Genomic DNA, 26,417 nt, shown 5'->3' with positions numbered 1-26,417 from the left:
ACCCAACTTGCTTGGTAGCACAATAAAAACAATTATAGATTCATTTTTGGGTTGCAAGGAAAGGGGGCAATACCCTTATTTATGATTTTGCTTATCATTCAATCATATTCCATTAATATCATCAGTAACCAGAAGACAGCTGTAGAATACACATATATATTTGATATTCAAAATGTGTCAGCAAAGTTCTGAATAGGCATAATTTTTAAGTGAAGCTTTACTATTTCAGAAAGGAACAGAACTCAATGTTTTTGGCCCTTGTATTCGACAACCCAGTTTCTAAGCAGTGAATCTAGACTTGGGATTCTATAGATGTCTGGTAATACCTCAGCCATAACATCCTCAAGCACAAACACCCAGCTAGAAGCATCTCATTACTGAAATCACAACAACTACCAGAAAACAGGTCAAGAAGAAGAGGAAAAGTGGAGCAGGAAACAAGTTCCTATAGCCAGCCTATTCATTAGGAATAAGCTTAAGGCAGGCAAGGAGAATCTAGCTACACTGTGAGCTTGCGTTGCCCTTGGCAGATACTTGCTACCTCACTCCTGAGCTCCTGTACAGAGATCAAAATACCTTCTTACAGGAGGAAACAGGCACGGTTGAACTGATGGATCTTTCCAAGGCCCACTCCCCATAAGCAGCAGAGATGCAAAAACCACCAGAGCTCTCCCTGCCTTTCTGCTCCAGAGGATGCTTGTCCTGAACACCATGAACACAAGCCAGTCCATATTGGTCGTCCCCGAGGCTTGTTCACTCCCTGGTGCTTTTGCAAAGATAGTTTTTACTTTTTTTCTATGAAAGAGAGAGTGCGTGATTTAACACCTGCTTTTAGGAGTTTAATCTGTTAGATCAATGTCCTAGGTTCAAACTCCAGTGAATGATGTTATAACAAGGGAAGGGAAATTGATGGAAGCATACAAGTTTGTAAGGGTTTTGCTTAATTTGGACCATATAGTTTTGCAATTTGTAGAAATAAGCCCCAGCTGATTTACAGTCCACCCCATTTTCTTGCATATTTTTTATTTTGGCATACATTCATTATACCAAAAAAAAAATTTGGACAAACAGGAAAGTGTGTACGTATTACCTACTGTGATGGTTTTGTGCTGGTTTTGGCTGGGGTAGAGTTAATTTTCTTCATAGTATCTAGTATGGGGCTATGGTTTGGATTTGTGCTGGAAACAGTGTTGATAGCACAGGGATGTTTTGGTAACTGCTGCGCAGTGCTTACACCGAGCCAAGGGCTGTTCTGCTTCTCCCCCCACCCCACCAGCGAGCAGGCTGGGGGGGCACAAGGAGTCGGGAGGGGACACAGCCGGGACAGCTGACCCCGACTGACCCCAGGGATATCCCAGACCGTAGGACGTCATGCTCAGCAGATAAAAGCTGGGGGAAGAAGGAGGAAGGGGGGGCATTGGGAGTGATGGCGTTTGTCTTCCCAAGGGACCGTTAGTCACCGTGATGGAGCCCTGCTGTCCTGGAGATGGCTGAACTCCTGCCTGCCCGTGGGAAGTGGGGAATGAATTCCTGGGTTTGCTTTGCTTGTGTGCGCGGCTTCTGCTTTACCTATTAAACTGTCTTTATCTCAGCCCAGGAGTTTTCTCACTTTTACCCTTCTGATCCTCTTCCCCATCCCACTGTGAGGGAGGTGAGTGACCTCACCCCAGTTGCCAGCTGGGGTTAAACCACGACACCCACCTGTCTTCCTGTAATTCAAACTTTGCCATTATTAATAATCTGTTTATTTTTCAGATATTTGCACAAGTTATCAATAAAGGAATATTTTTCTTGCATGTCAAACCAGATATTATCCTGACAGCAAATGGTCTACTTACTTTTTGCTTAAGCAATCTTCTGAAGGTTTGATATTGCTACTAATGCAAGGCACCAGATCTCACTTAACTATCCTCTGCAGATGTAATTAAGTACTTCCAAATGTTTTGCTTAATTGCATTCTTTAATGTTCTGAGTGATGTTTTGCTCTTTTCCTTCAGTTACGAATTGCGTTTATAGCTTCCAGTAATCCCATTTATCATTGCAATTTGCTTAGCTTGAAATGTGCTACATTAATTAGTTCTTTTTAAGTCTTTTAGAAGAAATGTCTGGAGATCATTAATTCTATATGGGCAATTTATTATTGCTTAAGAGAATTACATATTGCGGTCTGTTGCTCTTTTTTATAAACTTCTTTCAGTATTTCCCTGTGTAAAAATTATCTTACATGATCACCTTTCATAAACCCTCCCTAGTGAGTATCGTTGTAATTTTTTATGGTTATAAAAGGCTCCCAAGCATTCAACAGCCAATTCCAAACAAACAGCATTAGGATTTTTTTTTTTTTTTTTTGGTAAACTCTTATTCCAAAATGAGTTTGCAAAACTGCATATATTATCAGAATAAGCAATTTCCATGATTTATTAGTATGCAACATGGTAATGATGAAGGTGCACTATGCAAAGAAACACAGGGACACCAATAGCAGAATTGTTCTTTGTACAGTTATTAATCTGGAGAAGAAAAGAATGGGGTTTATCTTTCTTGAAATAAAACAAGAATACAAATCTCACACTCCATTCTCCTTTGGTTTCAGCATTTTGTCCTGGTTTAAGAGTTTACTGCTGCAAAGGTTTGTTCAGATGCTTAATTTCAAACACATCAGTTGCCACACTGAGCTCAGTGCCTTGAAGCATAGGAGTAAGTCTTTGTAAGATCACAGTGTTATTCACGACATGTTGACTCCAGTCCAGGGGAATTTCTGAAGCCATCTGTTCCCCTCCTGAAGAGAAGATGAGGAGGACTGAGTATCCTAAAAGCCCTAGAAAAAACCCTCCTGAATCTATTGACATTCATACTGCTATAATTCAAAAGGAGATCTAGTTAATGGTGAAATGATGCGAATATTAAAGTTGAAAATAAAGGTCATAAGTAGATATGACTAGTGTTACCTGTCTAAGGGACATGAACAAAGGCATGGCTTTCAACTTACATAGTAAATTGGAGGTGGGCGGAGTTTCAATTGTTTGGGAAATTGGCACAGCATGAACTCCTACTTCTCATAATAGAAATGGCACCTACCTATTCCCTTCTAACATGCACCTTTAGACGCCCCCAATCATGCTCGGCTACAGTGAATTGACTAGTTTCTGTTCTATTACTCTGTTCCAAAATGAAACATATTTTCTGGTTTTTTTTTAATATGGAAAGAAATTAATACGGCTCTAAGTGTCAGTAGACATAGCTTTGTTCTTTTACTTATTTTTGTTAATATAATAACAAAAAGTTTGTTGTTTGCCTCTAAGTAAGGGAAAGCTGTAAAGGAGAAGCTGTTTAAAAAGGAAATTTCATGGACTCTATTATCAGTCCTTTTGGATACTTTTTTTGAAACACAATGACATTATAGTATATAAATTACTTCTAGTTCAACAGTGGTAAAAGGGATTTTTAGATAAGCCACCAGGGAAAAAAAAGTTTCTTTGGGAGAAACATGATTTGGTTTATTTACTTTAGATTTCACAGCCTAGAAGTAGGGTGACAAAACAAAAAAACCTTTATTCGTGAAGGGCATTTTGCAAATGGCTTTCAAACTGAAAAAAAGAAAACCAAACATTTAAAAAATGAAATTTAGTAGAAATTGCAGGTAATCATTTCTGGTAAAGCAGTCTTATTTCTTGTGGAAAGAGGAATAATATATTATGAAAACAAATATCTGTTGATGAAAAACATTTATGTTAAAAGTATCTTTCAAGTTTAGAAGTTACTTAGAAGCATTTTAAGTCCAAATAGTACTGAAAATTTCTGAGTACACATAGATTATTTTTATAATACAACATTTGAAGCATAGTCAATACTGCAGAGGGACAGAGGCAGTTAACTCTAGATAGAAGTAAACTGTATACAGCAGCAGATTAGCTGAAGTACCACATAATTTCATGTAAGTTAATTTACTTGTTTCTCAGGATTTTTTTTAACAAACAAGCATGCCACTCTTTCCAAGTTTGGGGAAAGTGGAGGGGGGTTATGAACTATAGAAAGTTTAATAGTTAAGAAAAGAGAAAAAACCCCAGGCTTTCAAAGCTGAATAAGAGAAGCCATACTGCATTGACAAAGATCCATCTAGCCATATCCATCTCTGATATTGGCCTATAGCAAATGACTAGTGAATAATATAAAACTGGAACAAACATACTGAATATTTCCTCTAGAATACTCTTTAGCAATGTAAAGCTCAAGAGCTGCCTGGAAAAGCAGTGGTTTTGTAAGGATGTAAACTCACTTCAAAATCTTCTCTTGAAATGCGTACTACAGCTTCAACAACCTTCATTATAGTAACCATGGTAAAATAGATCTGCACGAAGTTAGTAACATGGTCCTATCAGTATATAACAGTGAACTGTTAAACAAGGCTCAGAAGGTTTGCATCTTTATTCCCATGTAATGATTGCCGTTTGCAAAGTGTTAAGATTTTTAGATGTGATATAGCGTGCCCCTTTTTGAGCAAAAGCAAAAATGTGGTGAAAGGGTGCTGTTGCAGCTTCTACTGCTGCTTAAGTCTTATTCTGCATTTCACACAGAGGAGGGAAGAGGTTGAACAGAACAGTCAAATAGGAAATCCTGTTCTTGATGTTTATCTTGATCCTGACACTTTCTCTCATTGTAATGTCTGGAAGGAATACAGGCACAGCCAGTGGGGATATACATAATTGAAGAAAGCAAGAAGAACTGTTTCTTTGACCCAGACTAGTCAAAGATGCCATCTTGGACTGGGGTAACAGAGGCCCCATCATCTTCCTCCATTCTTCCCGCAGCCTAAGATCAGCTAAGTAAAAGACAGGCAAACAACACTCTGGAAGTCTCTCTACCAGCTGTACCCTGGTCCTTACCACCTACTCGCATCTCCCACTTAAACTGGGCAAGAGAGGTCAGCACTGAAGACTAGCTATGCTGAGGATTCATAAATAATGCAGTGCAGGATTACAACTTTAACCGTCTGAATGAGACTGAATATAAATCTCAGATAAAGCTCTTATCCAGGTTAAATATTTTCCAGTGAAGTTCATTTCCAGCACATGATATCCAGTCTGTTATGTTCCAATCCAGTTGTTCTCTTGCTTACCAAACACAATTACCACACAACAAAATAGCCCTGTGGAGTTTGTTCATCTTCCCGAACTAATTAATTAGGAAAATCAGTAAGTGCTGCCGTGGTTTAACCCCAGCCAGCAAATAAGCACCACGCAGCCGCTCACTCACTCCCCACCACCCAGTGGGATGGGGGAGAGAATCGGGGAAAAAAAAGTAAAATTTGTGGGTTGAGATAAGAACAGCTTAGTAGAACAGAAAGGAAGAAACTAATAATGATAATAATGACAATAATGAAATGACAATAATAATAATAATAAAAGAATTGGAATATACAAAACAAGTGATGCACAATGCAATTGCTCACCACTCACCGACTGATGCCCAGTTAGTTCCCGAGGAGTGAGCCGCCCCTCCTGGCCAACTCCCCCCAGTTTATATACGGGACTTGACATCATGTGGTATGGAATACCCCTTTGGCCAGTTTGGGTCAGCTGTCCTGGCTGTGTCCCCTCCCAACTCCTTGTGCCCCTCCAGCCTTCTTGCTGGCTGGGCATGAGAAGCTGAAAAATCCTTGACTTGGTACAAACACTGCTTAGCAACAACTGAAAACATCAGTGTGTTATCAACATTCTTCTCATAACGAACTCAAAACCACAGCACTATACCAGCTACTAGGAAGAAAATTAACTCTATCCCAGCTGAAACCAGGACAGTGCTTACCATCTTTAAGATTCTCGGCCTCTTTCTTCACTGGGATAGGCAATGGGACTATATCATACCTTTTGTGGATCAGAGGGAGACATTCTAAGTTGGGCTTGGTTTTGCAATATGGGAAGTATTGTCACATTATGATACAACCTAATGATGCAATATAAAGATTATACAATTTGGGACATGACGTATTTCCTGGCTTTCACTTTAGCTGGTTTGAAAGAAAAAGTAATTTTTCTGAGGCACCAATTATTAAAATAGCAATACGAATAACAAATTTCACTACGATCTACACATGGCTATTCAGGTAACAGCCCAAATTCTGGATTACAAAGAGAATTGTTTCCACAAACTTGCGCATATCTCATCGGCTTTATAAAGAAGAAACTCCCCTGAAATATTTAACTGGAAGACTTCAGAAGTAAGCCTGGAACTGGATATCACCAGGAAAAGACTATGACAGAGAATATGACTAGGAAAGAAAATTGGTCTTTCTATAAGAAACAGAGCAAAGGATTAAGGAATTAATCAAGTATCAGAGTACGATGAAAACATAATTCAACACAGAGTCCCTGGCCCTACTCCCCAGCCTTCTCTTATAAAAGTAGAAACTTCGTTAGATTAGGACAGACTTATTTGGTTCTTATCTTGCTTTTCTTTTGCAGGTTATTACTGCCTGTAACATACTGCCCTTGTAGGCACCTCTTGTCTTTTTCCTGTGAGATACAGAGAGAAGCAGCAGGCTAGGCAACAATAGGCTATTCCAATTACTACTCTCTATACATGGTATCTAGTAATAATAGAATATTATTATGCTCTTCTTTATATCTATTTTAAGAATAGATAAGATCAGCATCTCTGCAGAGGGTTTCCAAGCAGGTAGCTTTTTCTTCAGAGTAGAGTTAAGAACTACATGACCTCCTGGGGTTCTTTCCAGACCTAAACTTTTATGATTATATCAGCCCTTTGAAGACTTATAGATTGTGTCTCACTCGAAGTGGAATATTCTCTCATCACTTGGACAATGCTTGGGTAATGGCTTAGGTTATGGCTACCTTTTTATATTAATATAGCCAACACTCCTCTTGACCTTTGGATACTTTGCCATTATCCTGTCCGACATGAGAAACAGTTTTACATCCTTCTGCCTCAGCAGTATGCCATTACCATTTGAAATTTCTCATAGAAATAATTAACAGAAATTAAAGGAAAGAAAACCATCAACAGGTATGTTGCTGTGATTTACAATTACAATTCCAATACTTACGTGTTTTAATGGCAATGCAGGAAATTGAGGTAATATAAATCCTCCCAGTCAAGAAAATTATTAATTACTAGTGATTCTGGTATATGCATTTTATCCAAATTAATGATTAAAGGGTTTACAGTCATGTTACCAGCTAATCTTGATTCTTTTTTATGCTTAAGGCTGTACCTATGCAACTGCAAGTGTCAGTATTTATCAAGTACAATTGCCAGTAAAAGTTTTACACAGACACATGCTTCACAAACCACCTCCAATAGCTTCCAGACTACCACTGATCCACAGGCTAGAAAAGCCTACTTCTTTTCATTGACTGTAGAGAAATATATACATCCTTATTTGCGCAACTAAATTCTTTCTTTGAAAATAAACACTGTAAATGCTGTCCTAAATGTCCATATGGTTTTCAGAATTACAAGCAATAGAGCATCTGACAAAACACAGGTATTCTGTGTGGATCTTCTATAGTACATTTCCTTAAACCATTTCCCAGCACCATAATAGGTTGATAATTCAATTCAGACTTAAAAGAATTAGAAATACCCACTGTTCAGGAGTGATGATTTTCCATCTAAGTATATATTAATACTACCATTTAGCTTGTGAAAAAAATACTGCAGTATTACAAAGAAACGATGCAAAGTGTTGTGCGTCTTTCCGTTACTGTATAACACAGTTCAATATTTTAACCAGTCTCTTACAACACTGAGGTACAGATTCTGTTTAAATAAACACTTGCATTAGTGCCTCAAAAGGCTAGAAATGTTTTGACCCAGATTACTGCTTTAAGTTCCTTTCCTCCATATCACAGGAACTATCTTCTCCCATCTATTTACATACTCAGACAAGACAAGGTTGACTGAAAAGATAAGTATTGTGGAAAGATTATATGCTTTTTTCTTCAATCTTTCTGGTCTTCAGAATAGTAAACATCAGCTGAGAATCGCTTTGTAAACTGCAGAAATCTCAAGTTAAGTCTCAGGGCACTGTAAATGCACTGGGCACACCTGAAAGTCACCCTCAGCTTGAAATCCCTTTCAGTTTGTTAGTTCAGTTCGAGAAGTTGTAATGATTGAAATAATCTTTTATTTCAGTGTACTGTTTTTTACATACCTATTCGCACAGACAATAATCATATTTCATAGCAACTTAAGTATATGGAACTTCTCCTTCTTAGTTAGCTATAGGAATTATAATACAGATCTGCATACTGTCCAAGATGGAAATGCTATCATTAGCACTTCTCTCAGCTTCCTACCAATTGACAAGGAATGTTGAATAATCTACAAATTTCAGCACTGTGCTTTTGAACTTACACTAAAAGAGGCCAGAAAGGTAGCATATAGACAATATATAAATTATGTATATGCATGCAAACAGGTCTTTTTTTCAGGAACATGAGAAAAGTAGAGGATTTGGGGGGTCTACTTAATGTGTCAGAGACTGATACACTTTGTTTAGGAGATGCTGTGTTACGAGGATTGTAAGTAAGTGATACAGTCTAGATGTGTGGAAAATTAATGAGTTAGGATATCAGTAATCTTAGCTGATCAGATTAATATACTTATTATTAATGGCCAAGAAATCCTCACAAATTCCTTAAAACAGACAGTCCATTGAGGGTAACTTTATTTACAATATTAGAATTCTGGGAAATTTCAGAAAACTTTTAAGAAATTTAGATCTGTATCATGTTACCATTCTCTCCTCTATCTGGACTCCCTCAAACTTTTTTCCATAAAACCTCATCTGTAACAATCATAATCTCCTCACTCATACTCACTAATATTTTTTTGGTGATACTCCAGCCCTTCCTGTAGCAGTCTATTTCTGCAATAAGCTCTTTGGGGAAAACTGTTTGTATTTATACACCACCTAACAAAAAGAGGAACTCATTCTTTTTTTGCCCCTTCAGGACCTGCTGTGATATATAAGATTATTAAACTGACAGATTTTTCAAAATGGGATCAGCAGTAAGTAATCGTAACTACATGTGGGAGTTTTTAGCAGCCTTCTCGCAAGACTGATGACATTTTTATCTATTTAATTACTGATGCAACATAAGCCGTAAGTCATTCACCTGCAAACAAGGAAGTCAGGCTACACTTATGCACTGGAGAACTGATTGTTTCCTGGAAATCTGTAATTCTGCAGAGAACCTGGAGTTTATAGCGGACAAGCCACTGAACACAGAATCAAGTGCAGTAGTGTGGGAAACAAGGTTAAGGATGTACAACCAACACAGTGGGTAAGAACAAGACCATATGTGGGACCAGCACTCAAATGCTGTTAATAGGTTCCACACTACAAAGAGAATGATGCAAAAGAGGAAAGGTAGTTTAAATTGAGTTACTTAAGGACCTCACTTTATATGGCAGGAAAAAGCCTCTAACCTTAAAGATGACTAGAAAACTACACTTCACAGGGGCATCTTGGGCACTAAAGAAGAAGGGGCAGTTGGCAGTCTCAATCAGAAGAATTAAACCAAACCAAAATATTATATACACTTTATAAAAACACATGTGATTAACTATTAGAACAAACTACCAAGGGAAGATGAAAATGAAGGTGTGAGACCATGATGGATATGTTCTAGCCTAAATACAAGTTAACTTCCTTTCAGGCACAATATACTGGATTCAATATGTGAACACCAAGTAAATCTCAACTATTTCTTATTTATATGGAGTGTCATCCTAGATTAGTGGTATCCAAGTTCTTCAGCAAGGTCAGAAACATAACTCGGTCAGTGGCAGGAAGGGATGCGCTGCGACCATCTTCGCTTGATCGGGTCCACGGGAGCCCAAGGGTCAGGGTTACCTGTCTGGGTGCTAGAATGACCGCACCGAGCAGGCACAGTCAGGGGAGTACATGCTAAAAATGTGAGACTTACCGCACCTGCACAAGAGGGCGCATGCACTTTTGAGCTGCCCCACTCCACAGTTACTTCAGCCACTCAACAACACACCAGAGACCACGGGCAGCCCTGCAGTGGCAGTCAGGAGCAGACCGCTGCCACCCAAGCCTCTGGACTGACCTTGCGCAAGAGATACTCAAGAGAGAGGGTGCTCGGGAGAAGCCCACGAGCTGAATTAATTGCTTGATCAGAAGATGACACTCGTAAATCCTTGAACTACACAACTAAATGGCCTCATGTTGTCTTACATTCAGCCAGAATCAGACAGCATTTTGCCCTAAACTTTTATTTTAACTTCAAGCATACTCTCATATAAATTAAGTGCTAATGATTGAGAATTTCTGACCTCCTTTGCGTTTATTTAATCACAACGTGAGACTTGATGGCCTCTTGAGAGGTAAGTACCTATAAGCAGTAACAAGTACATACTGATGCCCAGGGGTGGCTCTTGTCCAGTTCCACAGATGATAAATCTAGAGTATAGATTCCATAATGTTACAGACAGATTTCTTGGGAATAACATCCAGATAAAGCAGTATCACCTCAGTGATCTTACAGAAAACTCCCTCTGGTCAGGCATTGGTAGACAGAATCATATGTATCATCCTCAGTAAATGGTAAACAAAAGCCAGAGCCTGTGCAGTGCTCTTGGAGTCTGAACTCATACAACAGAAACCCTGGAGTTGAGGGCTGCCAAAGGTAAAAAGACAACAACAATAAAAAAAGCTACTTTTCTCATTTAGGTGTTTTGTTTTGTCATGTTTGCATGGGTCCACAAATTAACCTGTTTTCTTGCAAATTCACCTTAAAAAAAAAAAGTGAAAAAAATACGTATAACCATGAAAATCCATTCAGAAATAGAATCAAGCAAGAAAAAAAAAAAAGACTTCTTTATTTGGGTATCAGTGATTTTCCCACCAGCAAAACACATAGATGGGACACAACCTTTAATTATGGTGCCAAGCTAAATAGATCTAGTACTGGACAATCATTTGGTGTGTCCAAAAAAGTTATAGAGAATCTTCAAAATTGGAACTGTAATCCAGCCTTGTTCCAGAAGGCTTCTTAAAAATATCTGCTTCATAAGACTGACATCTTTTTCTGAGACATTAGAAAAATTAACCTTAAGTCTCAAAAAATATTTTCTGTAATAACATTTGAATAATACTTTTTTTTATAGTACTGCACCTTATATTACCTTCAGATACTTCAAGTTAAAACTTAGATGAGAAATGTAATTATTCACAACATTTCACATCTTACTTTGCAACATCTACAGATTCTTTAGCACTGTGGAATAAAGAGCTGCTTTTCAAACCAAAATTCTGAAAATACATTCTTATAATGTGCCATCTTTGCTTTATTAATGTCTTAGGCTCACGAGAGAAAGGTAAAACTGCGAGGGATTAATGGCATAGTATTTAATTAACATGTCTGCTATAAGACATCAGATGATGCATTCACACCGTAAAAGCAGCAAAGATTTCTTTTATTTTCCAGCAATTAAATATTAAGCAGCTACCAAAATCTGTGTATTATTTTCAAAACTATAATCTTTGAGATATGCAAAGGGAATGTGGAACAGAAATAAGAAGATGTTTTACACATATTCAAAAAGGAGGGTTTTTTTCAGGAACTTTTGCAGTGGCAAACACATGAAACTACATTGATCATAGAATCATTTCAGTTGGAGAAGACCCTTAAGATCATCGAGTCCAACTGTTAACCTAGAACTGCCAAGTCCACCACTAAACCATGTCCCTAAGCTACACCTCTACAGGTCTTCTAATTACCTCCAGGGATGGTGACTCAACCACTTCCCTGGGCAGCCTGTTCTAATGCTTGACAACCCTTTCAGTGAAGAAATTTTTCCTAATTGCCAGTCTAAACCTCCCCTGGCACAACTTGAGGCCGTTTCCTCTTCTCCTATCACTTGTTATTTGGGAGAAGAGACTGACACCCACCTTGCTATTTTCAGGGAGTTCTAGAGAGCGGTCAGGTCTCCCCTCAGCCTCCTTTTGTCCAGGCTAAACAACCCCAGTTCCCTCAGCCGCTTCACTTGTGCTCTAGAGTCTTCTCCATCTTCATTGCCCTTCTCTGGACACGCTCCAGCACCTCAAGGTCTTTCTTGTAGTGAGGGGCCCAAAACTGAACACAGTACTCAAGGTGCAGCCTCACCAGTGCTCAGTTCAGTGGGACAATCACTTCCCTAGACCTGCTGGCCACACTATTTCTGATACAAGCCAGGATGCCGTTGGCCTTCTTGGCCACACTGCTGGCTCATATTCAGCCAACTGTCCACCAACACCCCCAGGTCCTTTTCTGCTGGGCAGCTTTCCAGCCACTCTTCCCCAAGCCTGTAGCGCTGCATGGGGTTGTTGGGACCCAAGTGCAGGACCCGGCACTTGGCCTTGTTGAACCTCATACAATTGGGCCTCAGAAAAGTGATCCAGCCTGTCCAGATCCCTCTGTAGACCCTTCCTACCCTCAGGCAGATCAACACTCCCACCCAGCTCAGTGTCATCTGCAAACTTACTGAGGGTGAGCTCAATCCCCTCATCCAAACCATTGATAAAGATATTAAAGAGAACTGGCCTCAGTACTGAGCCCTGGGGAACACCACTTGTTGTTGCCCATGCTAGATGCACTTCTGTTGGGCTATTGATCCTGCCACCTTTTTGGGGGGATAACCCCTAATTCCTATGTGACTGTTGTCAGGTGCTTCTGTGGTTTCTAACGCATCAGTAAACCTTGCATCTTTTCTGACGCATGGATCTCCATCCCCTACCTCCACTGAGGTGGCAGACCAGAGGACTTTGCTAGCACACCGTCCGTGCCACCTCCACGCTTATCTCTAGAGAGCCTGATCTTCTCCCTTTCCCCCTTTCAAACGTAGGTTAAAGCTCTTTCAGTGAGCCCTGCTCACTCCTGCACAAAGATCCTCTCCCCTCTTTGAGACAGGTGTACCCCATCTGTCGTGTGCAGGCCTAGTGGTTGCATAGCCCAACCCATGATCAAAAACCCCAAAACTCTGCTGGTGACACCAGGCTCGGAGCCAGGTATTTATCTGCTGGCTCTTCCCGTTTCTTCCCTCATCATTTCCTGCAGCTGGAATGATAGAGGAGAACATGCACCCACAAATACGATTTCCCCTGGTTATAGCTTACTAAGATTTTGTAGCTCTTTGAGAATCACTAAGGCTGGATCGTTACTGTGATACTGTCTCAAGGTCTGACCTATAACTTTTAAGAATAACATGAGCAAACTTAAAAGGGGGCTTGTGCCTGGGAGCGGATGTAAGAACTGAAATGATGATTCATATCTGGCAATCTGCCTTGTGAAACATATGGTGTTTGACTCTGGATGTGCAAACAAGTGGAAAAAGAGTATCGGCAAGTAAAGAGCCTACAAGCACGTAAGCAAATAAACGGCAAGATCCAATGGCTGAGCCAAGGCACACTCAGACCAGAAGCAAGACTAACGTTTTAAAGTAAGTAGTTAATTTTTTTATTTCTGAGTCATCTCTTAGGTTACCCTCTGGGTGAATTACTTATGCCTTTTAAAATATTTTCTAGAAGATATAACCAGAAGTTACAGGTTAGACATTATAGGAATATTTGGGTGAGAGACCACAATACTGGACTGTATGATCCAAAGGGCCCTTCTGGCCCTGAATGTAATGAGTTTCTAAAAAGTCTGTATTTTGCTTCAAAAAACAGTAATAGCCAAAATATTTGTGTCAAAAACATGCTAAAAATACAATCAGGCCGTAGTTTTCAGCCATGAAACAATTCATTTAAATAGAGCGTGCTCATTTGAAATGCTGACATAACAGTAAGTCCAGTCTAACAGGTGCTGCTGTAATTAATAGCACATTCTGAATGAAAGATGACACAATTTGGAGCTGTATTACCTCCCATTGCAATTTTCACAGATCTCAGGCATCTAAAATAACCATTTTGGTTAAAATCACACAATGTTCTTATTTTAATTTACTTGTAAGTATACTCATGGGGTTGTTCTCTTTATCCAGCTCATGCATTGACATTTGACTGTATTACTGAGTTTTACACATGTTGCTTCCCTTCTAATAAGCTGTTCCTCAACTTGATGGGGGAAGGGAAATGAGGAAAGCAAGCTGTATTACACTTAAATATGATATATGATATTTAAATCTTCATTGCATACTAACTGCTTTTAAAATATGTACAGTTTAGATATTCTGGTTTGTTTTTTTAACTAGTGTTATTACTCTGCTCTCTCTAAGTTTCTTTTTACTGAAGTGAGAGGGAAGTGGTGCAAATATGTCTATAAGTATGTGCATAGACTATCAGGAAGACAGTTAAAATCTATCAGTATTTGAGTATACCTGGACAGCACGTAGAAGAAGCAAAAAGGCAACATAAGGAGTAAAACAAGTTTCCTCTTATTGCTTCACAGGGATTTGATGAAATTGACTTTTCCCAAGAACAGGGCAGAGACATCAAGTAGTTGTGTGAGAATATAAATGCATAAGGGACTCAAAGGAACAAAACATACTTGGGCTCAAAAGAAAAGGTATTATTTGTCATTATTTAACCATAGGACTAACTGCGTACAGAAAAAAAAAAAAAGCTGTTTTCAGAAGAGACTGAAAGACTTGGAGCTAAAAATGTGAAGTAGATAGAACTACAAGAGCTTGAGAAGACTCCATGGGCTACAGAGTGGTCAAGCATGATATGCTTTCTCAGCAGAAATACATATATATATAGGTATTCTGTTCTTGTGTTTCTGGAGTTCCACCCCTCCTCCCCTCCCAGTCCCAAAATGGTGATTGAATTTCAAACCTTTGTAAAGTCTACAGTTGAATTCACATACCAAACCCAGACAAACCATGCCATAAATTCTGGCATAAACCAAACCCAGACTGCCCATCAGATACTGAGACTTTTGGAACCAATATGAGTCACAGGATATAAGTGTTTGCATCACAACATTTCTAGTACTGGGAAGGGTGCGACACAGTGGACCTACCGATTAAGAGGACGTGACAGATAGAAGGGTAGAGACAGTACTTGAATTCTGCTCTGACACAGATAACTTGGGCATTCATGCAGCAGCTTAAAATAATAATAAAAAAAAAACCAACCAAAAAAAAGAAAACAGAAGCTTATGAGGGGTCCTGCAGGGGAAAGCTTTGCCAGCATTAAAGAAGGAAAAAAAGTCTACTTATCTTTAATAATGTATAATGAAATGTGAAATTTGTACAAAACTTATCTTGCTGCTGAGCTCCAAATCACTATGAGAGATGATTAAGCTCCAAATGTTAAGATCAAATTTCTGTGTTAAGACTAAATCTACTGAAAGATTCATTTTAATACCTTTGTCTGTATTAAAGGAACCTTCTCCGTCTACAATCAGCTCTAAAAAGATAATAATACCATTTCTTCCTACCACCAGTTTGATACCAATATATTATTCTAGGTAGCAGCTCTAGGTTTGCATACAGATGCCCATGATGGATGCTGCAATGCATTCTGCTCTTCTTATTTTCACCTACTGCTTTTAAAACTGGGATAAATATATTCTGATATTCCATCTCTTTAAAATCATTATAAGAAGTAGCACAACTTCTGGACTATAAGACAAATTTCACTTTTTTATTTTCCAAACCTCCCAAAATTACACCTTACAAAATGGGAAAAGGGAATTCCAGACAATACAGAAACAGGCCCAGTGGTGGCAGTATTAACAGCTAAACATCAAGGAATCAGATCCTTGCACTGATCTTGGTTCAAAGTTACTCTTTTTACTGCAATTGATTCACCCCAGTATGACTAAGACAGAGTCTGTCCCGAAGAAAAGCTTATCAGGTTTGACAGTCATAACCTTTAATCAGCACCCTTCTTATTCTCATTTAGTAAACATGCTTTATCATTCCTTTCTTGCTTTCATTGGTTATTTGAATTTAATAGTAAGTCGCCCAGCAACTGTCAACAATATCATTCTTCTAGATGCTTTTAGAGTGCTAGTTTATGGTAAAGTTTATGACCAATAACCAATTATACTGAGTAACAAGCGAGTTATTCTGCTGAGATAATGATTACAGACTGCAATTGCTATTACAGGTAATGAAATAGCAGCAGCCTTAACCATTGCATGACAGCTTTCAGCATATTTACTGGGTACACCATTGTTCTTCCTTCCACTAGATCACTCAACTAAAAATCAATGCTCTTAGGCCCTTAAATTTAGTATTATTTTTTTAATATTAGCAAATACCCCTCATGTCAAAGAATGGTCATGGCAACATAGATACAATAATATCTAAATTCAATGTGCAATGACCAGTTTGATCTTGAGGCTGGTAGAGCTCTCCCTCTGCAGTGCCAGACCAGGCAAAAGCAGATATCCAACAGGAGGGAGGGAGAGAAGGACGGGCCATGGACTCAGCTCTCAGTTGGTCTTACTGCTTCCTAGGCAAGACTAACAGTAGCTGGGGGAGCTTCCTTCTCTGCACACTTTTGGTCTAAACCCAAGTACGTTACTCTAAACTGAAGGCAGATTAGCTTACTTTCCTTTAAACTGAAACAGCAGAGCAGCAGCCGTCCACAGGCAGCATTAGCATTAGTTGGTACAGGACTATAAGCAGCACCACCTCTCTGCTCAGATAGGAGATGGCTTTTGCAACCTCTTTTTTTCTGTGTTGCTGGAAGCCCTGTGAGGCTCGGGGACATAATGGAGAAGTCACGGTGACCTGGGCCTCTAAGCATGTTACCTGGGCAAACGGGCAGTGGTTCCCAGCACCAGCACGGGCTCCAGCCACAGCCTGACCTTTCCCTACAGCCACTTCTGCACAACTGATTGTTGAGGAAACCGTTATGTCCCACCAGTTTGATTACTGCTCTGATGTGTAATCTGGAACAAGAGCAGTAAAAAAAAAAAACCCAAACCTAAAATACATTATTTCAATAAACAACATTTGCTTCGGTTTATGATGTCTTTCTTTCTCTGATATTTATTTGTCCACAACCAAGAAACAGCATGTGAATCGTTTTTATCCCAATGGGATGCACATTCAATGTGTTACCAGAGCTATTAGGCTGAATTATATAATTGGAAAATATAGACATGCTCTATGGCAAGCTACCCTTCCTCAGGCAACCTCCTACAGCCAAAGCTTGTTAGTTCTTGTCAGTTGGTTTTGGAAAGATACTTCCTCCCAGCCTTTCCTTTTCTTTTATCTTCAACTATAACCAAACTACTAATTACTTAACCATGACCTAACTACTAATACTGCATTATCACTGGATTAATAAGCTGACTTTCTCCAGTACAGATCTGATTTTGATGTGTTCAAAAAGAATACTATTACCGAAATTTTAAGTTCAGTTAGTAGCTGAAGATACTTCAATGGTTTTAAAAGGAAACAGAAGTTTTCAGCACATTTTAAAGACTTTCCCAGCCTACATGTAGGGAAAAGAAAGACCAGAAGGAAAGTGAGAGCAAAACTGAATATACACAACTCATCAAAACCCAGAACACAAGACCAAAGTTTAGGTGATTAAATGCTAATTAGACAATTAAAATCATTTTAAATATAAACAACAGATTGCATTACTGGGAGCGGCTAGGAAGATTTTGGCTCATCAGCAGTTCCAGAGCTACGACTGGGAAAAAAAAACAACCCAGAGGCAGTAATTGCTGGGATAGAAACCATCCTTCTGCAAAGAATCTGAGAAATAGGACAAAGAAGGGCAGGAAATGCTCTGTTCTGCGGTTTTTCTCCCAGTCTCAGTGCTTTTAAACCCTGGAGTTAGCAGATGCCTCCCAGTGACCCTCTTGCACCTCGTGAGAGCACTGGGAAGTTGGCCTCGTCCCCCACATCTTAAGATGGGGGGTGGGAGTGGGGAAAGGGGCACTCTTTCTGCCCTTTGAAGGGCAGGAAAAGACCTGGCGAAGAAGAGAAGAGTTGAGGTTTACCATATTCCTTTCTGCAGAGTTTTAGATGCCATATAAAGGACAGATTTGAGAAAACTACAGAGGTTTTTGGGCCATGAACAACCAGAGGCTTATTCAATGTTGTACCAGAAAGCTTAAATTCAACTCTAAATCCTCTTCAGTACCCTTTTCAGTTCTCATCCATCTTATTTTGGCTTCCAAGGCACTTACTGAGGATTCAAGCAAATGGCGCATGCATGTCTAATGAGCCTAATGGGTTTTCTGAAGGAAAGAAGGGATCTTTGAGGCAGGAATATGGAGGAACAAGGCAGAAGTCTGAAGAAGTCTGAAGACTAAATAATTAAGACAGGGGATAGGAAGGGCAGGGTAGATTATGAAAAGAAGATACATTCCTGCAGACCTCTTAATCCTGCAGTGGTGTGTATCTGCAGCAAACATCAGCAGCTCCATACAAAGCCTTGGATTTAAATTCATACTTATTCCAGTAAAGTAAACCTTATGCCACTCCTGTATATCTATCACTTCTTTTCACACCCTCCATTTTTCTGCCAGTTTCACAAGAGAAGTCTTTTTTTCTGACTTTGCTACATTATATAGATTGTGATATCATTGGATTTTTTATACCTATATTGTCCTAAAAATAGTTCTGAATATCCAGCAAGTAATTCTCCCTTCACTTCTGTGGGGTTTACAATCATTTACTTAAACTTCAAGCTCATTATTTCATGAACTGTCTCACCACCTGATCAGAGATTGCAAAGAATAACTGTCAGACATAACTAATGAATAAAAAAGTACTCAGCTAACTTTTGCTGATATCACCAATTAGTGGTAACACTAAGTAAAGGAGAAGAAAAAAAAAAGAGTCCTTAATTTTTAGTAATCTCTCTTCTATTGTCATGGATAGAACCACATAAGCTTTACAGATGCTGCTCTTGATTACCTACAGCTCCTACTATAACACTAGTGTCGTTGTTTATTCTGATGGACCCATCTCAAATTTTATTATTGTCAGTTTCCTGTCTGTATTTATAGATGTCAATCAACTGAATAGATAAAGGTCAAGATGAAAAGAAAACTGCACTTTATTGCATCTCTCCTCTTCATCGACTATTCATTGTCATAATACTAGAATTAACATATTGATTACATTTCTGTTTATAGGTACCACCTCGGATATATGAAATATGTTCAGATGTGCTGTGGCATAGAAAATAAAGTAATTCTTGTTCAGAACAAGTCTTATGAGGAGCAGCTGAGGGAACCAGGGTTGTTTAGTCTGGAGAAAAGGAGGCTGAGGGGAGACTTTATTGCTCTCTATAACTCCCTGAAAGGAGGTTGTAGCGAGATGGGGGTCAGTCTCTTTTCCTAAGTAGCAAGCGATAGGACAAGAGGAAACGGCCTCAAGTTTTGCCAGGGGAGTTTTAGACTGGCAATTAGGAAAAATTTCTTCACTGAAAGGTTATCAAGCATTGGAACAGGCTGCCCAGGGAAGTGATTGAGTCACCATCCCTGGAGGTGTTCAAAAAACATGTAGATGTGACACTTAGGGACATAGTTTAGTGATGGAGTTGGCACTGTTAGGTTAACAGTTGGACTCGATGATCTTAAGGGTCTTTTCCAACCTAAATGATTCTATGGTTCTATGATTTCTGTCAGTAGAAAAGGAGATCATTCTGAGTGGTATCAACTCAAATAACGATGGGTTTCTCTTCATATCTTGGAGTTGCATTTGTAAAGCAATGATTTTCAATGTTTTCCGGTTCACATACCTCTAAATATTTTCCAAGACAACTGTGGAAGCTAGTTCTGCAAATTTAATACAACTGACAACTTTGAACATGGCCTACAGATTTCCGTATACCACAGAGAAAAGACTGAAAACCTCAGACTTACCCCCGCCAAAGGGTGGTCAGGTGAATTTTGGTACAAGATTTCCATTGCTGTGGAAGCTACTGCCGCTTCCACAGTCCGGTCTAGAACATGCTTTTTCAGGTATCCCTTCCACAGAAATGCTAAAGGCAGTAAAAAGAAATGTCAAAAAGAGGGAAGTGGTTTAGCCTCCTAATACAGCAGTCGCTACATACATATAATTTTTCCGCCATAATTACTTGCCATAACTGAATTATGCTATCTCCACAGAAACCAAGGCATAATTTGTGGAACCGCTAGAAGTTTACAGTTCTTTTTATGAAAAGAAAATGCCTCAACTTGAAGGACTGCTGAAATGATCACCAGATGGTGCTTTGTACAACCAAGCTGGATATGGCTAATAGCCATAATTGCTAGAAACTTAGACTAAGGTTCTTAAATTTGTACTTTCTGATATTGGCAGAGCATATAATCAATGCCACCTCTGCTGATCGGACAGCCACTTTAAATGCTTGTCTCTTGTGTTAACATGCACAGTATCTGTGCCTGAAGTACAAACAGTTCTTTCGAACTTCAGGGAATGAGAAGCTAACAAGAACAACAAGCAGGACTATTTTCAACAGAAGTTAACGGGCAAACACAGACTGGAAAGCTTCCTGCTGTGCCCCAAAGGCCAGCTCACTTAACCTTTGCAGTGCTCCGGACTTTTCCCTCTAGGAAAGCCTAAGAGAAGGCAGTTGTACCTAGAAACCCCACTGCGTCCAAGAGGGAAATTACTCACGCCACATGCTGTAGGACTTCAAGCATACAGCGTGACCTTCTGAACAGAATTGCGAAGCAATAGCTGAGAATGCGACAAAGAAACTACCAAACTTCCTAAACAACTTGTACCTTTGAACAGGTAGGGGCAGAGCAACATTAGGATGAAGAAATTGTAAAATATAACCTATGCACTTGACAACACAGTCCATGTGCATTCAGCATCATGCCTGCTTGTTTTTCATGACAGAAATTATTTTTTTCCTTCTAGCTCAGAAGAACCAAACAGCTAGAATAGAAATGGAACTTCATTCCTTCCTTCAATTCAATTTAAAAGTCGATTAAGTTCAAAGCAATAGATTCAAGATTCCCCCATGGAAATCGTTTTAAGGCAGGGATGGCAGTGTTGAGTGAATTCGTAGCACAGGAGAGATCAATTGCTGAATGAGGTGACAATCTGCGAATGCAACAGAAAAAAAAAAAAAAGATGAAAATAAAGTCACTCTGCAGGAAGCTGTATGTAGACAGGCCCTCACACTAAGCCACATGAGTTTCAGCGGAGCTAAAAGCATTCCCCTGTGTTAACCATTGTCGCACTGAGAAACTAAGAAAGCACAGATACACAGGCGCAGGAGGATTGGGTGAGGCAGCTCAAGAAATGTGAAAGCTATCATTAATGTCTCTGCTATGCACCGAGGCAAACAGAATAAAAGTTTAGGTAGTTCTACTGATCACAGGTCTGTCATCCCTTTCTCCTTTAACTTTTGAATTTGTTGGCCAATTTTAGCTAAGTTTGATATCAGGATAGAGCTTTAAAAGTCCTTGCTAGCGTCAGGAAAAAAGAACCACCGACCAAAAAACAGGTAGTCAAGCAGATGCCCCAAAGGAAAGAACAGGTTGTACCCTGAGCCCAACAAAATTATTTGACAGTAGAGAATCTTCACACAAGATAGAAACACTAAACCTGGCTCTGTAAGTTCTTTCAGTCATAAATTATTTACATGCTAAGTTAATAAAAAAAAATATATTTTCCATTTAATATGTAAAAACATGCAGACACCTACACCACCATCTCTTAAAAAATTAGTAGTCATGAAATCTTCCTTGGAAACATGGGGTTTTTTTACAACTCCAGATACTGTGCTATTTTGCACATTATATAAATGACTAGTGTTCAATATAACCTAAAACCAATGTAAGTAATATATATCTAAATACAGAAATAGTACAGATAGGCTTGCAGATGGTAAACACCTGCAGATTTATAGGTACTATGTTGCATTTTTGCTCATCTACTTCACATGTCTTTACTTCCCACATTATTTATAAGCTTGTTTTAAAATGACAAAAACATTACATGGGATGACAATAAACTTCACAGCCAATGTTTAATTGCATCATAAAACCAAACATGTAAAAAAGTTGAAGAATTTTCATAATAACTCTTAGAATTATAGTTCTGAATCTTACTTTAATGAACATAATTAAATCTAGTAGCTGCTTTTAGAAATACTGTACTTCAGCTGAAAAAGAAGCTTAATCTGAAGTTTAGAAATCCTGCAGATAGCACTACATCTGCATTAAAACCAAATGACAGTAAAAATGCATCCTATTTCAGAATTATCATTGGCTTGTGTTCCTGGCCAAATTCCAGTTTCGAGTTTACACTCTTTTTATATGTCTTTCAATATACAAAAAACGTAAAGGCATACGTGTCACTCAGATTTATAGGTGATGTACATGTCTTGTACTGCCTCTCTGCACAGGCATAAATTGCATCTGCAATGGTGTTGCTTTCCCCTACTTTTTACCTTAAGGCAGATATTTGACAGATTAAAATAATCTGTACAGCACAAGTTCCACATGCATATACATACACTTGGCTTAATACCAGATTTCATACTTTTGTTTCCTTACCGGGAAGAACAACTAAGTGAGGTGTCCTCCTGCTCCATAACTTTCCGTTCTCCGAGTCTTGTGCCATGGCACACTTTGTACCACCGCTGCAGCACCTCTTCTTGTGCTAGGCTGGCATTCCCACTTTGCAGGTTCAGAAAGCCCATGACAAGCCGTTGCATCATGCCAGCGTATGGAAGCATGAGCCTTCTCCTAAGGAAGCCTTTGGCTGTGGGTAGCACCCCATCATATAATCCACCATACAGTCATGTTCCCATCAAGTGGACTACATTGGGGAAGAGGAGGGGTCTGTAGTTTACATTTGTCCATATAATCTATTCTGTTTAAATGAGGTAACATCAAAAAATGCAGTAGGGAGAAGAAGAGGTGATACCCTTGAAATCATGAGATGCTCCCTAATGATCAGATATTGAGAAGTGATGAATATACATGATTTTTGCTCAAGTCAAATGCAAGTCACTCATATGCTGCACAGAACTGGGTTCTCAGTGCTCCATTATGTCTCCATTATAGAGTATTGTCCTTGATTAATTAATCAGAACACTGTAAAACTACTCTAGTGCTCCCTGATAATCAAATAAGGCATGTACACTACTGAAATGAATTCACAGATGAACAGACCAAAGTCAATAAAAATGTTTAGTCAAACTGCTGCTTGTGTCACCACAATCAACAAACAAATAACCTGACTTTACAAACAGCATGAAGAACGTATCTTGAAAACATGTACTTAAAACTAATCATGTGAAAACAATTCAATAGCCCCACACAAGGATTATGTCATAAATTATCTCAAGATTAGAAAGCTTTCACGGTTAATGACACAAAGATGGCAGACTTTGCAGAGTTTTGGTGACTCTAGCTTTACATACTGGCTGTGCTTTCTTCTTCATTTTTATGTATGTTTCAGAATGGAGAGTATCATCCCCATTTAAATAATAGATTAAAGAAAACAACAATATCGGTTCAGCTATAATATAATAAATATGCTTTGTAGCTATATTACAATGCAGAGGTCATGCCTTTGATCCCACACAAAACAGCAGTACTTTCTAATGCAATGGATAATACCTAATACATGTTAAATATCACCATATTGCAAAAGCTAGATTCAAACCTAATCATTTTTGTATTCCATTATCATCATGAGTGATGCAAAGTCTGTAATTCATTTGCTTAAACAGTGTGAATTTAAGACACTGAATTTCTTCTAAGAAGTCCTAAAGGATTGTATATCCATCAGAACTGCCACCTTTCTTTTAAAGGAAAACAGACATGTCATAAAATGAACTATGTCATATCAGGAAGGGCACTTCTGCCAAATCACTTTCCTCGGGGTCCTTTAATTTTGCAATTCCTTTCTTTACTCAACCCCAAATAACCCCAAATTCCCGAGTCACCAGTGTTATGGTGCAGCCAGAAGACTACTGAAAGAGTTGTGATCCACAAGCTTGCTTCCTTCTCATGTATATAGATTTCACATTTAATAGTCTATGAGCACTTACCAACCACCTATGACAGAGTATCCGTGATTACTTGAGTGCATGCCTCTGTACCATGGATGCTGTGCAACTGCTCTATACAATAATTAATCCATGTAGAAGTAATCAGTGCATAGTTAAGCAAAGCTCATGTATTCAATACACACTCGATCATAATTATACGTAATAGTGCATTGTCTCATTCACTTGAAATATTATATGCACTTGTTCAGGAACTATACCTTTATTGAGATAAGGGTGTGGGAGCATATTGTCCAACAGCCTCTCTAAGTTCATATTCCAGATTTGACTGCTATCAGTAACCACTGAATTTGTGTTGTGAGCCAGACCCTACAAGAGTACAGGAGGACTTTGAGCTGGGAACCCTGCGCAGTGTGCCATGATCCACATGGAACAGTTCAGCCGATGCTGCAGCAGGGGTTCCCAGCATCAGAAGCGACATAAGATTGCTATCACCCTTTCTACAGCTTCCATCATTTAGTCAATAAATTAGTTAACCAGCTTTGAGTGATAGTGCCTTTCTTACTGAGATCCTGAAAGAACTGACACACCTGCTCAGCACAAAATAGCCAGAAGCAGGTGTTAAAGAAAACAGGTGTTTAATGAAAACAGACACGAGTATTAAAAGGTCATGATTAGAGCTGAAAGCAACCTGTTTTTTGTTTTGTCACTTAGTCCTTAACTCAAAAAGCCACATAAGTAACGGGAAGTTACCTTTTATATTTGGGTTCCTGGATGGGTAACAGGGCTCTTTTTTGGGTGCTGCCCTAGAGTAATGTCTATTTAATCGCTGTTGTTTTTTAATGGTAGCACTTCAAATAGATACCACATATGGAATTCTTATACATAGTGCACCTGATACTGAGCTAGCAGGAGGCACCAGTCAGAAGTTTCTGCACTGACTGAACTAGCCTCTCCAAAGATTTGTAGCCAGCTTTGAAAAACACACCTGGATTGTTCCAGATTTTACTTTTACTATCTTAGATTGTATCATTATTTATTTAACCAGCATATACCTTAAGCAGTTTAAAAAACAAAAAACCCAAACCAGTGCCAGAGAACATTGTTAGGAACAACACACAAAGTACTGGACTAATTTTGCATTAGATTTTTTTCATGCTTTCTACTGCAGTACCAGGAAGGATCTCACAGGCATAGCTTAGAATAGAAATGAGTCAACCATAAACCCCCACCTTGGGATGTCAAATACGTGCCTGTCATCTGAAGTTTGGTTTATGTCATTTCACCCTGCTAATCCCTACTCATATTTATATATGCTGCATTTTACCTTAAGCACACTATTTAAAACATCTTACAAAATTTTCAGCATTGCTATGCCACTTCTTTGCAACTAAAACCAGTATACCATTTATGCTAATAGCAAATGGAAGGCTAATATATTTCATTTGCATATTAATGACTGCATTCTTTAGTCAAATAAGCCATAAACTGCTTCCAGTCCAGTTAACATATTTTTCTCTTGATTAGAAAGATGTGTCAGATGTTTTCAAAGACTTAAAAGAACATTTATTCAGGCTACCCCCCTACCTGCAATAGTGCAAGCTATTTCTTACTACATTAGTCTAAAATATACATAAGATGAAGAAATCACACTTTGTAATTTCTCAACTATTACAGCACTACCATTAGCAACCTAACAGGTCAAAATACTTGGCAGTCATTTCTGTCTTAATGGAGTCATACGGACAAAGCCTAAGTCAGCCGTATACTCAACGGTATAACTCAGCTATGTAAAAGTTATTCATAGGTCAATTGGCTGGTTTTGTCATGATTGAACTCAAAGCCGTATCACGATTTCTCAGAAGAGGCAAAGCAGAACATAGCCGTCCTAAAGATAAGAAGTCAGTGGGAAAAGGAGGAGGAAGAGTCAAAATACGAGTCCTGGAAAGCCCAACCTGTTCTTACCTGCTGGTACTGCATGCAGAACTAGGACTGGAGGGGATATGTTTCCCCATGTTGGTCAAACAATATCTACTGCTCCCACAGCTCTCTGCCTTTCTCGGCAGCAAGAAGTTGACTTTCCAAGGCACTGGCAGGGACAAAGCAAGCAGGGCTGTTTTGCCGCCCTAAGAAACTGCTCACGTCAATCATTCTGGTGGATGGCTCTGGTCAGGCTAGCGTATCTACCAAAATGGACACAAAGATTATCAGCATCCATGCTGGAGCAGCGGACTTGTTTTGACTCATGAGCTGCAAATGACTGACCTGCATAGCCGGGCTCCAGATTTTAACAGGATTAGATTTCTTTTTTTCCGGTTTCCTGTGAAGAATATACAAAATGACTAGCACAAGCAGGCTGCAAGTAAACCCATTATTAAATTTACCATCACCATAATAGTAAAATTGAACACAAGTGAATGATAAATACAACAATAATTTTAACCCTATAAACTCATACTATCACTGCAGCAAAGCTACAATCTGCAAT

The 26,417-nt window shown here is 39.0% G+C and overlaps 1 long non-coding RNA gene across 1 annotated transcript in view; it reads right to left on the bottom strand.

The window, feature by feature from the left end:
* The window catches only part of LOC115340425, a 51,969-nt gene extending 25,753 nt beyond the window's left edge, over window positions 1-26,216 (bottom strand). Inside the window, exon 1 of the long non-coding RNA XR_003923051.2 lies at window positions 25,895-26,216. This is a non-coding gene — a long non-coding RNA (uncharacterized LOC115340425). The remainder of the gene's footprint in view (window positions 1-25,894) is intronic.
* Window positions 26,217-26,417: the final 201 nt, after the last annotated feature.

This window comes from Aquila chrysaetos, chromosome 4 (assembly GCF_900496995.4).
Source record: "Aquila chrysaetos chrysaetos chromosome 4, bAquChr1.4, whole genome shotgun sequence".
NCBI classification, from domain to species: domain Eukaryota; kingdom Metazoa; phylum Chordata; class Aves; order Accipitriformes; family Accipitridae; genus Aquila; species Aquila chrysaetos.
The sequence above is the reverse complement of the archived record's forward strand: the minus strand, read 5'-3'. Positions and strand labels throughout refer to the sequence as shown.